A 15,215-nucleotide genomic window follows, 5' to 3' on the forward strand; every position below is an offset into this window, starting at 1 on the left:
ACTCATCAGCCCGGCATAAGAAAGTGACTGAGCTGGAGATGGAAAACCTCTTAAGGAAGCCAAGAGTGCGAAACAAATTGGTAGCTAATATAGAATTAGCAGACCATACGAGTGACCGAAGCAATGGTTCGGTTCAACTTGACGGTATTACTCGGTGTATTTCACGTATTTCTGCTTTAGTCCTGGCTAATGGGCGGTAATTTGCTGAATATACCTTGCCTCGCGTTCAATCTTCGAGTTGAACCGAACCATTGCATCGGTCACTCGTATGGTCTTCTAATTCTATATTAGCTACCAGTTTGTTTCGCACTCTTGGCTTCCTTAAGAGGTTTTCCATCTCCAGCTCAGTCACTTTCCTATGCCGGGCTGATGATTGCTAATAAGCACGAAACTGCAGTCCTCGGCTGGAAATGACTGAGCTGGCGGTGTATTTCACTGACAGATTTGTTTTTCAACTTTTAGCCACCAGGGCAGTTACTCAACTATGTTTCATTGTATGAGGTTGTTTGAGGTCGTTGCATGCATATTTGGTTCTACTGTAAAATTACTTTTTGCAGTTGCGTCAGTATTTCACCGGAACAGCAATATTAAAGACTCTGCACGTTCTTACAGTATATGCATGAAAACACAGTACGATCAATCCTCCAAGACCAATGATTGGCTTCTTATAACCAACCCCAGGAGAAAACTCTGGCTAGTTATGATCCACCCCTCCCCCTCATACAGAAGAAACTTTGGCTGCGCCACTGATCTCAACTGATCTAAAGTTTTAACAGCTCTTGGCGGTTAAAATTTTAATGAATGAGTAAAACTCGGTAGGATATCCTTCCCCAATAGAATAGAACGAAAGTAAAATATCGCCCTGAATCATTGTTTCGGACTCATCGGATCTTCCTTTCCCTGGAATGTCCATAAAAGAAAACTTTCTCGTCAAATGCTAAAAGGATTACGTAACTACACCCATCTTTTGCAGTAAAAAGAGGAAAACGATCGGGAAAAATCTAGATCAGGATTGCACGCCGACATACAAAGTCAATGAAGCCCAACTCATCTCCGGTGGCTCCTCGTCGGCAACTAGGCGATGTCAAGTGCACGCTCCAACTCCCAGCGAGATCAAAACTTTCTTGTCACAAATTGGTCGGAATTTGTAAGAGTTGGAAAAGAGAGGGAAAAAATAGAGTCTTCTTCACTTCGCTTCATTGATATTGATTCACTGTTTAGCAGAGAAATGAAAATCTCTGGAGTCATTCACGGATGCAAAATTTTAAGTGCCGTAGTTGCGTTAGGAATCGAGCATACTCGATTTCTACTCTCATAGATCTGATTTTATGGATTGAGGATTTCAATTCAAAAGCTACAATTTGAACTATTTTTTGCAATGTCAGATACAAATACCAACTCCTAGCAAGATCAAAACTTTTTTGTCACAAATTAGTCAAAAATTTATAAGAATTTTTAGAGAGGGAAAAAATAAGTCTTCTTCACTTCGCTTCATTGATATTGATTTACTGTTTAGCAGAGAGATGAAAATCTCCGGAGAAAATCACGGATGCAAAATTTTAAGTGCCGTAGTTGCGATAGGGATCGAGCATATTCGATTTCTACTCTCATAGATCTAATTTTATGAATTAAGGATTTTAATTAAAAAGCTACAATTTGAACTATTTTTTGCAATGTCAGATGCAAGTGCCAACTCCCAGTAAGATCAAAATTTTTCTGTCGCAAATTGGTCAAAATTTATAAGCATTAATATATATAGGGAAAATGTATGTATTCTTCGCTTCACGTAAACGAAATTGATTCCCTGTTTAGCGGAAAGAATAAATTCTCTGGAGAAACTTAACATTTTAGGTGTCACTGGTAGATTGATCTGCTATATAAAGCATGTTCGATCTCTATTTCCTTACATCTAGGTTTGTGGATTGAGGAGATGGTTTCTAATTCAAAAACTACAGCTTGAACTGCAATGTCAAAATTTTTGGCAGATACAATTGGAAGTACAATCCTGATATATTTTATCGCCAATGATCGAGTAACTCGCGAGTTTCAACAATGAAATTCGCGCCACGGCATGATAATTTGATAATATGTTTTGGTAATGTTTAACATGCAGGGAAAAGCTTTATTGTGACAAGGCTGAATTCGATCTGGTAACTTAACTGTTATACTTGTAAGACTGTCACTTCAGTGGAATGAAGAAAGGAAAAAATGGTCAACAATGAACACTACCTACTGGAGTTTAGGGTTCATCCACTGGAGTTAGGGTTACAATTTCAAATATCAAAGTATCACCAAACAGGCAATGGCTTCGTTCAAATGTAGAAGAGTAGAAGCCATTTTCACCCGTCATACCTTGAAGGGCGACTTTCTAGTGTTAAAATATTTCTTCAAAAACTCGGCAATGACAACTGCATGCAACTAATAGCAATATCAAAACTGTCTTGTCAAAAATTGGTCGAAATGTGTAAGAACTGGTAGAGAAGGGCAACAAAATAAGTGAATAGTGGTCTTGACTTCGCTTCAATGACATTGATTTATTGTCTAGTTGAGAGATGAAAATCTCTGAAAAAACTCACGAATACAAAATTATAAGAGTCATTAGCAGGTTGATTGCGATAGGAATAGCACAGATTCAACCTCTATTTTCATTTATTTGATTTTAAGGGTTGAAGGTTTATTTTCTAATTTTAAAATGATAATTGTGACTGCAATGTCAAAATAGTTTTGAGATAAATATAAAAACTTTGAAAACCCACCGGTGAAATGTCTGCTGTTGAGTGCCATGGTTTAGTTTTATTAGCATCAAATGAACTCATCACCGGTTGCAATATAGAGATAAATCTTCAAATTGAGTGCAGGAAAGTGCAGGATCTTTACAAAATCTGGCCTTGTCGAAGAAAATTCATTAAAAAAAAACTATTTCAGATTTAAACAAAAATCTTTTTTTAAATCCTTATCTTCAAAATATTTAAAAAAATACCCTTTTCTGCACCTTTCGTAGTTATGAGAAGATTCAGACGATTTTCAACTTCGCGCCAGGCATTAGCGCAACCAGAATTTGTCCTGTGGGGCTGAAGGTTTGGTCGAAAACCCCTTGTATGGACATAAAATGTCATATTGGAATAGGCAATGTTGGTACAACTAAAAGTTCTGGGGAGTTCTCAAGATCACATTCTCTACGCCTTTGGGAGTTTTTTCTTTCAAGCCATTTTCAGTTTTCGGTGTTGGTGAGTCTTACATGCCTTAAGCAAATATTGTACAGGGAAAAAAACTTAATCAAGGACGAAACACAAAGACGAGACGAGACAAGGACGAAAAAAAAATGTATAAATCTAAAATAGTTTTTTAGATGAATTTTTTCTATCAGGGCAAGACATTTTGCTAATTTTCTTTATCAGTGCAAGACTTTTTGCTCCCCCCTTTTTTTTTGTCAGTGCAAGACTTTTTGCTAATTTTATTTATCAGTGCGAGACTTTTTGCTAATTTTCCCTATCAGTGCTAATTTTTTTGTATCAAACATTCATTTTTTTCAACACAGCTTACCTAGAAAATGTACAAATCATACTAGTACAGTCCTTTGTTTTGGTGGTTTTCGTTTTTACTCATTCTCAGTTTTACAAACTCCTCTAGTGGTGCCTAAGATAGCATAAAATTGAGTGAAAACTGTATTTGGAAGAAGTTTTGCAGTGATTTCCGGTAAATAAATTTATAAACAATGTCAGTTCTTTCTAAATCAGTGTTACCAATACTTAATGCAATTAAAAGAACCAAAATTAATTATAAAATTATTTTAGAACGTCTAATTACATTTATATGAAAAAAAAAGAATAGCTAAACGATTTTACCTGAAATCTGTTTCCAGCATTTTCAGCCCTGCAGAACAGCAAAAGAACTGTAAAAATTACAGAAAATTATTTGAGTTGCAGAAATTCGGAAAGCTTTTCAAGCAAAATAAGCTTTCAACTAGTTTGATAAAGAAAATAAACAAGTATATATGAGATAAATACATTTAGATAAAAACAAATTTTTCAAACAAAGCATTGAAACAACTTTTATTCGTCACGCACTAGGTAATCAAAATTGGAACATGAAAGCTGAATTTTTTGAAGCAACGTATCGCATGAGATACATCCGTTACTGAGTCAAAAAAAAAGTCACTTAAACATTGTTTGTGCAAATCTCAAAAAATTAATTGCACTATATACAAATACAGGCTTTCCCATGGACTGTGTGAAATTGGCAAAAGTCCAGTTAAGACGAGTCTATCTGAATGAGGGGGGAAAGTAAAAATTTGATGCGCCTGTTCCACTCATTTGAATGAGATTCTACTTAATTTAGAGGTTAAAGGACATCGGAAAGGCTGACATCCCTGAAAACCAATTGACGCTTCCATTTCCGCCTGTAAACCGGATGTTTTCCCTTCCGTATAATCGCTGGTCAGGCTGTAGAGTTCATGTTCTTCATAAAGTTCACAGAATGAAACAAGAGTCTAACATATTTGGGTTCTTTGCAGATTGTTTTGAGCAACAATTAAAAAGTCTGTTACCATGGACTTGCCCTTATTCTACGAATTTTATTTCACTTACGTTCATCTACAAATGGTAATATAGGGTAACGGCACCAGTAACAGACATGTTTAAAACATCGCTCTCAGGTTAACTCAATTTTCTGAGCCTTTCAATGTATTATGTTTCTCTTATGCAACTACATCTCATCTAACGTTTGGCAGCTTCTGGATCCTTTGAATTAGTTAATTCTATTTTTATTTGCTCTATTTCGAAAAAAGGTCCGACCCCAGTAACAGACACCGAAAGTTCTGATGATATCCAGCAACAGATAGGCTGAAGAAAAGATGAGTAATGGACATAATTCCCCTTTTCTCTTCAAAATATGCAAAAGTTATTTCTTTTAGATCTAAAACCTTATTAAATTCAAATAAACATGAAACATCGGCAGACTTCGCGGTGGCTGTTCATAACTTCCCACTAATGCCTTGTAAATGCCAACTAGCTCATAAAATTCTCTCTGATAACACTAGATGGTTGCACCGTATTCATTGGTCGCACCAACATCAGTTTTACCAGCCTGAAATTCCTATTATCTAAATCCAAACGTACTGACTGTATGTTACTGGACCCTTGTCTGTTACTTGTGCCGTTACCCTACCAGATTCATCTCATTAGTCTTAACCTATGATGACCCAGGAAAATTTTTACACCCTACGCGTGAATAAATTTCCCTGAAAGCCGTGACGCTATGAAGCAAAAATGGCTCAGTGTCATAAAATAAGAGACGAAAGGGAGAGGGTACGCTCATTATGACCAAAGCATGACAATTTATTTTGCCTCCTCCAGCAGCAACAACGGGTTCAATGACACGGAGTACGACAATTGTTGGAGAAACCGAAACGTGCGTTTCGATTTTTAATTAAATCGGCTTGCGGCGAGCCGTGTCGTAATGAATATGTCATGTGAAATTAAAGTATGATACGCTGTGATGAGCGGCGAAAGGCCCACTTTCTCTCGTGTGCCGTTGACATTTGAGAAGAAGTGAAATGGTTTCTTCTTTTCCTAGGGCACTTGATTTTTAGTAAAGTTTGCTGCACTTATTCAGGGTTACTTTGAGCAAATGTTTCTCTATTTTTAACTGCCCCACTCATAGTTTAATAGTGTATTTTTTCGTATTTGCTGGTATAAAATGAGAAACAAAAAATAAATAAAACCTCCTAAAGTATTATATAGTTATCCGAAGTGAAGAAATACTTTTTTTTACCAGCCACCAGAACGTCTAGATTAGCCGTCTTCGGCAGCCTCATCAACCTCACTGCCTACGACGGATTGGTGTACACCGTTTTCGACGGTGTACTTGAAGAGCTTCGCCCCCTTCTTAAGTACAATATAGTTATTTGAAATCAAGAAATAATGAATATTAAATCCATTTAAAATGAATTATTAGATTGGTTCTAAGCTATCCAGCCACAACGTCAGAAATGGAAAGCAAAATAAATTGTTTCAACAAAAGTAGCAATTTTAAAGCAGAAAAGAATAATTTCTACTTTGTTCTTGAGCTTCAAAAATAGCTTCCAACTAGTAACTTCAGAATTATGGAATGAAGCATTGAGCTAATTTACAATATTGCCAACTTTTCTTCGCTTTTCTTTTTCTTTTTCTTTCTTGTGAAATAGAGAGGGAAACTTATTTCATATAATTTTGTCGAGAGTTTGCAGCACTGGGCCTTCGAGTTTTTTTTTTTTTTGAATTCAAATACACTAAAAAGTTTGAGGTGGCCTAAAGTTAATCAATGCGGCCCAAAGTTTTCCCGAATGACTATACTGAAAACACAATTAAGATTTGAGAAAATGCTATCATTAGGGTAAAGTCTACTAATATAAGGAACTTGTGATTTTCCACACATGCATCCAACAGCCTTCGAAGAGTTTCTACTAGTTTTCTACTTGTTGATGTTTTACGATGCGACAAAAAACACTGGTCTTGGCAGTATTTGTGGAAGTTATAGGTGTTGCTTATCTTTACTAATAATAAAAAGCTGAAAGTCTGGATCTCTGTCTCTCTAGATCTCTGTCTGGATGTCTGTTACGCGCATAACGACTAGACCGTTCGGCCGATTTTCATGACATTTGGCACAAAATTAGTTCGTAGCATAGGAATGAGCACCTCGAAGCGAGTTTTTAAAAATTCGATTTTGTTCTTTTTCTGATTTTATTTCTACCACCATTGGTGGGTTTAATTTCTCTGCACCGAGCGAATCACCATAACATGGACAAGTAAATTACCATTACGTGGGCGAGCCAATTAACATAGCATATTGGTGAGAAATTTATTATCTATTATTTGTAAATATACAGGAAAACCAAATGACCTTTTAATTTTCTACTTTGGGCAAAGCCGTGCGGGAACCGCTAGTTTTCTATAGTTACGAACATTTTCAACTGCTATACAGTTATCTGGCTACGTTGCTGTTGTATACGGGATCCGGCATTCACCTCCCGTGTTTGGAAAAAGTGCTGTGTGAATTGTGTTGGATATACGGTGGTGGAAGTGGTATCGGCAGATAGCAGTATATGGTGCAATTGTGCATTTGCTGTAGTAGCAATGGCATGGCGCGGTAAGCGTCGTCTCGTGTTGTGGCAGAGCATATTCGAATTGTGGTTTTTGATTACTACTCAGCAAGAATTTCACTTTCGGTTACAATTTGGCTGACATGATCCCGTTCAGCTAGAAAAGCTATTCATCTTTTGAAGATCACTGTTCATAATTTTTCTTACACTCCTATCAGAAAATCGCTGGCCAGCTGCATGTCTAAGCGCTAAACTTTTCGGAGATTCCTGGAGAGACGTTCTCACGAGTTTTCGGCGTTGTAATGATCAGATGTCGGCCAGACTTGTTTTTTCAGTGCAGTACTTCTGCCTCTAAAGTTTGATAACATCATTTTTTTTCTCCACCTGAAACAGGATCATGTCGGCCATGTTGAAACCGAATGCGAAATTCTTGCTTAGTAGTAATAAAAAAACCGTCATTTCGAATATAAACACCATGTCATATTTAAAACGCCATGCCATTGCTACTACTGAAAATGGCACGTATACTGCTATCTGCCGATACCACATCCACTACCGCTTCGTCACAACTACCGCTGCCAAGTACGGAAAACACCTAAACATACGCCTAACCCTGTACAATGGACTTTAACTGTATTTATCGATTTTTTATTTCTGTATAATGATGGTAAATACATGCTTTTCCAGTATTTATTTAATTTCATGCGTAATTAACGCATGCAAAATAAGGTAGGACTTAATACCGGGCAAGACGCGCCCTTTTTCTTCAGAAAAGTAAGAATGGAGAAGTGAAAGTGTGTAATGCTCAGGGGTTTTTTCAATGATCAAACGGGAAAACGGGGAAGAGTCAAAATGTCTCAATTGGGCTCATATACAGAGTGCGCTGACAAAGTTTATTTGTCAGAAGTGCAAATAATAGGAATTACCAAGTACTAGTAAAATTTACTTTAACTATTGAAATGTTTTGATGGTTTACCCCCATTTTCACCGGCAACTAAAATTTTCTCCCCCCCCCTACATATATCACAAGGTAAGCTTAAAACTAAAAAAGAGGAAGGGAAGGAAATTTTGTAACTGAGAGGAGACCACTGATTATAAAAAAGGAAAGCTTCTAACTTGAAATAATAAGGAAGTTTTCTTTTCTTTGATTTATTTATTTTTACTTATTTATTTATTTTTGTTCTTGTTTCAGCAAAGTGTATTATTCCTTATAATCCTATGGCTATTTTTAAGGACTCACGATTAAAATTACCATCCACATCAGCAGTTTATTTTATTTTAGTGATACTGAAAATGGTAATTTTAGAACGCACACTTTTAGAGTGTTAAAAGAAACAAGTTATTTATTCTTCCGTCTTTTCTGAATTATACTAACAAAAACTTTCTTCTCCCCAGAGGGAGAAGAGCCCGGGCTTCTATTTCAATACATGTACACACGTGATAAAATTTTAATGCGAAACTCTTGTTTTTTAAAGGTTTCACGTTCAAAGCGCAAGTTTAAATATAACTTGCTGATTTTGACAAGCGTGTGATGTTCTGCATGTCTCTAGCTGGGAGCAACCTAACCAGGCAGCTTTGTAAAAGGTACGCACATCCTAACCGCAGCATTACGAGGCTGACAGGTTAGGTTTGCCCCAACTATAATGTAATTTCCAAATTGCAAATGTTTTACAATTGAATAACATGTAAGTCAAAATAATTTATTAATTTCAGCTTCAAGTCACACGACACTAATATTTCATCACTCCTTTTATAATAAGAACTAATCTTGAATTTGAAAAAAAAAACCTGACTCAAATTTAAATATAGCTACTGTCGATCTTTTGAAACGGTAACAACGGGCCACATGTCACATGGATCGATTTTGAGGGTCCCAGATGACCCTTGAACCGTAGTTTGTAAAAACTAACTCAGACAACTCTCAATCAAGTCACGTTTTAAACAAACAAAGAAACAAAATAAAGAAGAAATCAAAACCAGTTCATCCATTAAGTAAATACAACGCCACATACAGCTACACACCAACAAACCTACCAAACACCAAAACACACGTTAGACTTATAGCACCCCCACCCTCCCACCTCGTTTTGAGTTAGGAGTTAAAAAGCAATTATATAGGAAAAGGTATATGTAATTTTGAAGGAAAAAACCATTGCTGTAAAACGTTATGTTTGTGATAAAGCAATGAATTATTTATTTTTTCAATTTATTTTATGAAGTAGGAATAGTAAAAAAAACTTTAGTTTGGAGCATATTGCATTACCCTTCCCTCCCTCACCTATAAAAAAAAAGGTTTTAGCTACAGCCGAATCTTCTCGTCCATTGCTTATGTTTCAATTCCTCTTTTTCTAATGTTTCCTTTTCATAAATAATTTTCTACCAACACGGTTATTATATTACTTTTGCAAAGTAGTAATTTAAACCAATTTTTACAGACAACCTTGCTTAATAAAATTTTATACAGATCGGGGTCATTCCCGAGAAAACGGTGCAAATCGTGTCAAGATTTTGGATTTTTTTAAACTAATTTTAATAATCACCGCCAATTAATCTTTTTTTTCTATTGATTCTGTATTTACATTGCGTGAAATCAATTGTTTGTACATAAGTAATTTATAAAAAGTTTAAAAGTAGTTTTCTTTAGAATAAAAAGATAAATGCGTATTGCGTATCCCAGCTTCTAATCATTAAGATTTGAATGGGATTTAAGATTGTGCTGAAATTGTAACAAAAATCTAAATTATCAGTTATATTACATCTTTTACAGAAAAGTATTACTACAACACAAGCTGTAGTACAACACCAACAAAAGTAGCAGTACAATACAAGCTGAGAGAGAGAAAAAAATCTTCGAATCTTTTTTAAAGTTGATGTCATGATATATTTTCTATGTTTCGAATTGTCCACTCTATTCGCAACTCCAGAGCTCGAATACGCTATCTTGCGGTGATTAACAATACCAAAGAAAAATGTAAAACATTCCATTCCACGTGTTTTTTTGAGGTAAATTATAGGCTTCAGACAGTTTATGATGTAATGTAACTTCAGAAGAATAGAAAAGAAAGCTTCCTACGAACACGATGAAAAATTACTGTCATTCACTAAGCGTCAAATCAAGTTATAAGTCACGGCATTCGTTTGTTTTACCTTTTTCATCCGCCACTAGATAGTGGCTGCAGCGCTCCCTATAGTTTGTTGGAGTTACGAATTATAGCAAACGGTGGTGGTCAAAACCGCTTGTATAAGTACAGCCTAAATAAGACACTATACTGTACTCTAGTTCTATTGTTTCTATATGTTATAGAAACTTTAATACACCCATTCTAAAACAATTCATTTTTGAAACTCTACCTGTGAATGTGGCAGGTAACACGAAGATTGTCGTGAGCCCAATCATGGCTGATGACGTTTACAAAATGCAGATGATGCAGGACTTCATTCCGATTTAGTGTATCCTCTGCTGGTTCATCGTCATCCTTTCAAGAGTATAATCTAAAATGGAAAAAATTTAGAACTGTTTCTAAAGTCATACAAATACAGAAAAAAGAAATTTTGAAGTATCAATTGGTTTTAAATCAAAATATCTGAAGATGGCATTTTGCATCTCATTTAAATTTTCGTCACATGATGACCGTAATAAAGAAAAATCAGATGGTGCTAAGTATCATTTTGAAACATAATTATTCAAGACCGAAAAGGAATTATTCAAGCGATTCGACTTACTCATCATATTCACCCGACACTGTGCCGTATGATTTCCCTTTATTCCAATCACTATGAGGCAAAAAGTTCGAAAACTTGGCAGATATCCAAAATGCCATCTCCAGACATTTTGGTTCAAATTCCCTGATTTTAATCAATCAAGAATTGAAATTTACATATAAAATAGATGGTAAAAAGTTTTTAATAACGAAGGTATTTACATCATTTATCAAAAATAAAAAGTTGACAAAAAAAAAATAATTTGTTAGAAAAAAAACAAAAAGATATTACTTCTTGGTCCCCCTAATATATAATTTATTTTCCGTCGCCTCGACAGTTTGCCCCTGTATATGCATATTTTCCTTTGCTGTACTCTACCCGCAGGGAAACAAAATTCCGATCTTTATTGCATGCAGATAAGTTATTTTCATAAGAATTTTGATGGATTATATTGCTGGTAGAGAAATACTCTTTATTTAAATAAAACACCGCATACAGAAGTAGAGGAAACACAGAAGGGGATTTTTTCATAGCAACTGTGGTGACACATTATTGGAAGCTTTTAAATCTTTGAGAAAAATATAAAGAGCTTAAAATGAAATTTTCTTTGATTTGCAGCTGTACCGAACTTTATAGAGCAGGCTTGGAGTCGTATAGAAAATTTTTGAGACTTAGCACACGGTACACATTAGTTCGAGCGTAGGAAAAATGTTAAAAATAATGTTTTGTTTGAAAACTAAAATAGATATAAATGGAAAACTATAATGGAGTGAAAGAAAAACTTTTTGTTGTGTTAATATTATATGACCGAGAATTGTCGTTTCTGCGCATAGTAACACATAATCTAATGACTTCATGTTTAAAGTTATGCCGGGAAACACATTTGAGAACCAATTAAGGATCATTTTGTGATATATGCAGGAGTGCCTCACTGGAAGGTCACTGTGACCTTCCGAAACTTTCTTTATTCGGCAAATTTTGTCTGACGATTCGGCAAAATTATCATCATTCGGCGAAATTAGGAGTTCCATGCGGAAAAATTTTCATCATTCGGCAAAATTTGAAGTTCCATGCAGACAAAATATCATCATTCGGCAAAATTTGGAGTTCCATGCAGACAAATTATCATCATTTGGCAAAATTTGGAGTTCTATTCCGCAAATTGAGAATTTCCGCCCTCCCAAAACTTAAGGTTCGGGGTGCCCCTTTACAGGGGGACATATGTGTCCTCTAAATTTAAAATTTATTTTATGAATTATGGAATATAAATAATTGATGAAGTATATTTTTTATGTTATTGAGACATCCGAATCTTAATGCGACAAAAAAAAAGTTATCGCTTAAAACATATATTATAGTTTTTATTTTTGAAACCACCGCACACTTCCATGTTCTACCGCAAACCTTATGATCCTCAAAAGGTAAAACTAAAGCTTGTAAGGGAAGCAATCTGTGTCAGAAGACTTTTTAATAGGACACTCAAACGACAAAAACAAACTCTAAATTGCTGGATTAAAAAGATTCAGGAATAAAAATAGAACTAGACAAAGTTCTAAACTAGTTATACGGATAATTTCTCCCGGATGCAAACACAAATGTTTGCCGGCATTTGATTGACGAAACAACATTAAGATCCCTTAGAAGTCTTAATTCCCAGAACTCTCACATAATCAAACAACATGCATGACAATATCAGGAGGATTGGATCGTGTGACTCGCTCAGTCGTATCGACATTATTCCATGCCTGAGTGGTCAAACAGTGGCTCGGTTGGAAAATATCCACATCAGTTTAGGGAAGGTAAATTTATTGAAGCGATATTAAGAAAGATTTTGTGGATATTGAAATGTGCCATTTTATAGATATTAGGAAAACAGCCAAAGCCATTTGATCATATGTCATTAAAGATTCAATTTTCTCACGGCATTCTCTTTGGAGAAATGAAATTAAATGGGCTGTAAAGCTTCTTTGTGAAATGTGTCATGGTTGAGAGGGAAATAGTCAATAAGTATGAATTTAGTTAAATGTGAAATAAATAAAGCCGAGGAGCCACTAAATTGAAAATAAAATACTGTGCTTTTTTACAGAAATTGTAGTTATTTCTGTAGCCTTTTTTGTGATTCTTAAGTGTTTATTGATGAATGATTTTTACCATAAAAATGTGAAGATTTTTACCAAAAAAAATGGTAAGAGATATAAATGCATGTAATAAAAATACTTAATATTACATGATCTAGGTAATTAAGTGTTTTCTTTAGTGGTTTTTAAAGAGGAAGTGATTATTCGTAAAGGACCTTCAGTGATTATAAGCCTTGTAAAAAAATGTGTGTTGTAGAACCTAGCTAAAAATTACGAGAAAAATTATGTGTGACATTAAAACCAAGTACTTTGTGCTAAAAATGTCAAAATAATCTTTTCTATTCTACACTGTAAAAACGATTCAGAAACGTTCCTGAAAAATAATGGACAGCTGATGTGCCCAACTTCTTCCAGTAACATATCTTACAAAAACCAGGAACGTTCAGTAACCTTACTGAAATTGTCCTGGACGCTTCCTAAAATGTTCAGAACTCTTACCGTTTAAAACCAGTCGTGTCTCTGGAATCTTAGAGTAAACTTAGGTGGGCATACTATAATAGTTTGGCACCATACTGCGTTTTGAAGAAAGCTCCAAAAGCAGTATTACAAACATGGCCACAGCTAAGAAAGAATTGCAAGTATCAAGAATTTTACTCGCCTGCAATTCTTTCAAGGTTTCGTAGTCCATAGACGGATTTGCACCCTTTGGACGCCTTATCAGTCCGGACGGGCCGCAATCGAGCTGCAGCGGATACACTTTATAAATACACTCAGTTAATCTTTAAAGTGGGAGTTAAATATATTTTTTGCAACAGTGAGAAGTCAGCATTCGTGCGACTTGTAGCAATTCAGGAAACTTTTTGACAATAATACTTGTTTTTTCCAGAAAGTGGATAAAAACCACTAAAATCCCGTAAGGTTACACGGATATATTCAGAAACGTTTCGGAATTTTTTTACAGTGTAGTGAACCAGAATATCCACTAGACTTTAAAAAAAATATTCCTAAAGAATACTAATGTGAAATCCAATAAACAAGAAAAATAACTATCATTCACTGAACATTAAAATCAAACGTTAAAATACATGTTGCTGGATTTGGTTTACCTCTGTCAGCAGCCAATAGCCAGAGATTGCAACGCCTCCTATAATCTATTTGAATTGCGAATTACAAACACTATTGCGACAAACAAAATGCCTTTTATGTTCTCCAAATGATGGAATTTCTAGCATTATTGCTTACTTAACATACAAGAACCAATTCCAGCTAACTTAAAAAACGTAGAGCACTTGTATTTTGATTCACAACTAGCAGCTTTACTTAAGATTTTACCACTCAAACCACCTCTGGTTTAGGCATAATTGCCAACAGTCTATATTGGGCAGCAAAATATAGTTCAGAAAACACCTTAATCAATTAAAATCTTTAGCAATGTTTGAAAATAATGCGTCGTCAATTTCAGGACAGTAATTAATCCATCACTCATGTCGGAACCAATTAAGCACAATGGACAACTTGGAGAGTCTGGCAGTCCAACTCTATGAATATATTTCCAAATATTCCGTCTTCAACCTGAAGTTTTTAACACCAACAGATCTGAATAAATCATTTGGAATGGGATTATCCAATAAGAAGCCCCAACTCTTTTCCTTTACGAAGTTGGCAATAATTTAGCGCTGAAGGGCCTTGATTCTTTTGGTGACATGGAAGCAAACAGGAGGATCTGGTAGCGCTGTTAACAGAGTATAGTTCCACGAGTAGTCAAGGCCAGACTGACTTTTGAGGACACTGGGCACGAACTTCAGTTTGTGCCCTCCCTTCCACCTAGCTTTTACAATGTACAGCAGTAATAAAATATCACATATTTGATTGAATGTGTACGTGTTGATGTTGCTGCAGTGTTATATGAAATTCTTCAATTTTTTTCAAACTTTTTATACAGATTTAGTACTTCCCAATCTTTGGTGTCTTGGGTCTGTGCCCCATGTGTCCATGCCTTAATCTGGCCCTGCGAGTAGAGCTCAAACCTCTTACAAAAAATTCTGCCCATGATTACTGTGTCCGCCGAAATGAACTCACGGCCAAGAAATAAATAGAACAAAATATGGGTCTCCATTATTATTCCGTCTAAAATACCTCATTCTTTAATAAGAGCTCAATATTTTTCCATTCATAAAGAAGCTTAAAATAAACGGAAACACTCTCTGTTCCTATAACTTTTATCTTCAGACAATGAATCGAGAGAAAAAAAAAAGCGAAAAGGAAATCGTTCACTGGTCGTACCAAACCGTGTGTGAAATCTCCTTTTCAAGGTCGAGGAGGATCGAAGGTCCATCAGCTTTTTGGCCTTAATATTG

Source organism: Uloborus diversus, chromosome 8 (genome assembly GCF_026930045.1).
Source record: "Uloborus diversus isolate 005 chromosome 8, Udiv.v.3.1, whole genome shotgun sequence".
Taxonomy (NCBI): Eukaryota; Metazoa; Arthropoda; class Arachnida; order Araneae; family Uloboridae; genus Uloborus; species Uloborus diversus.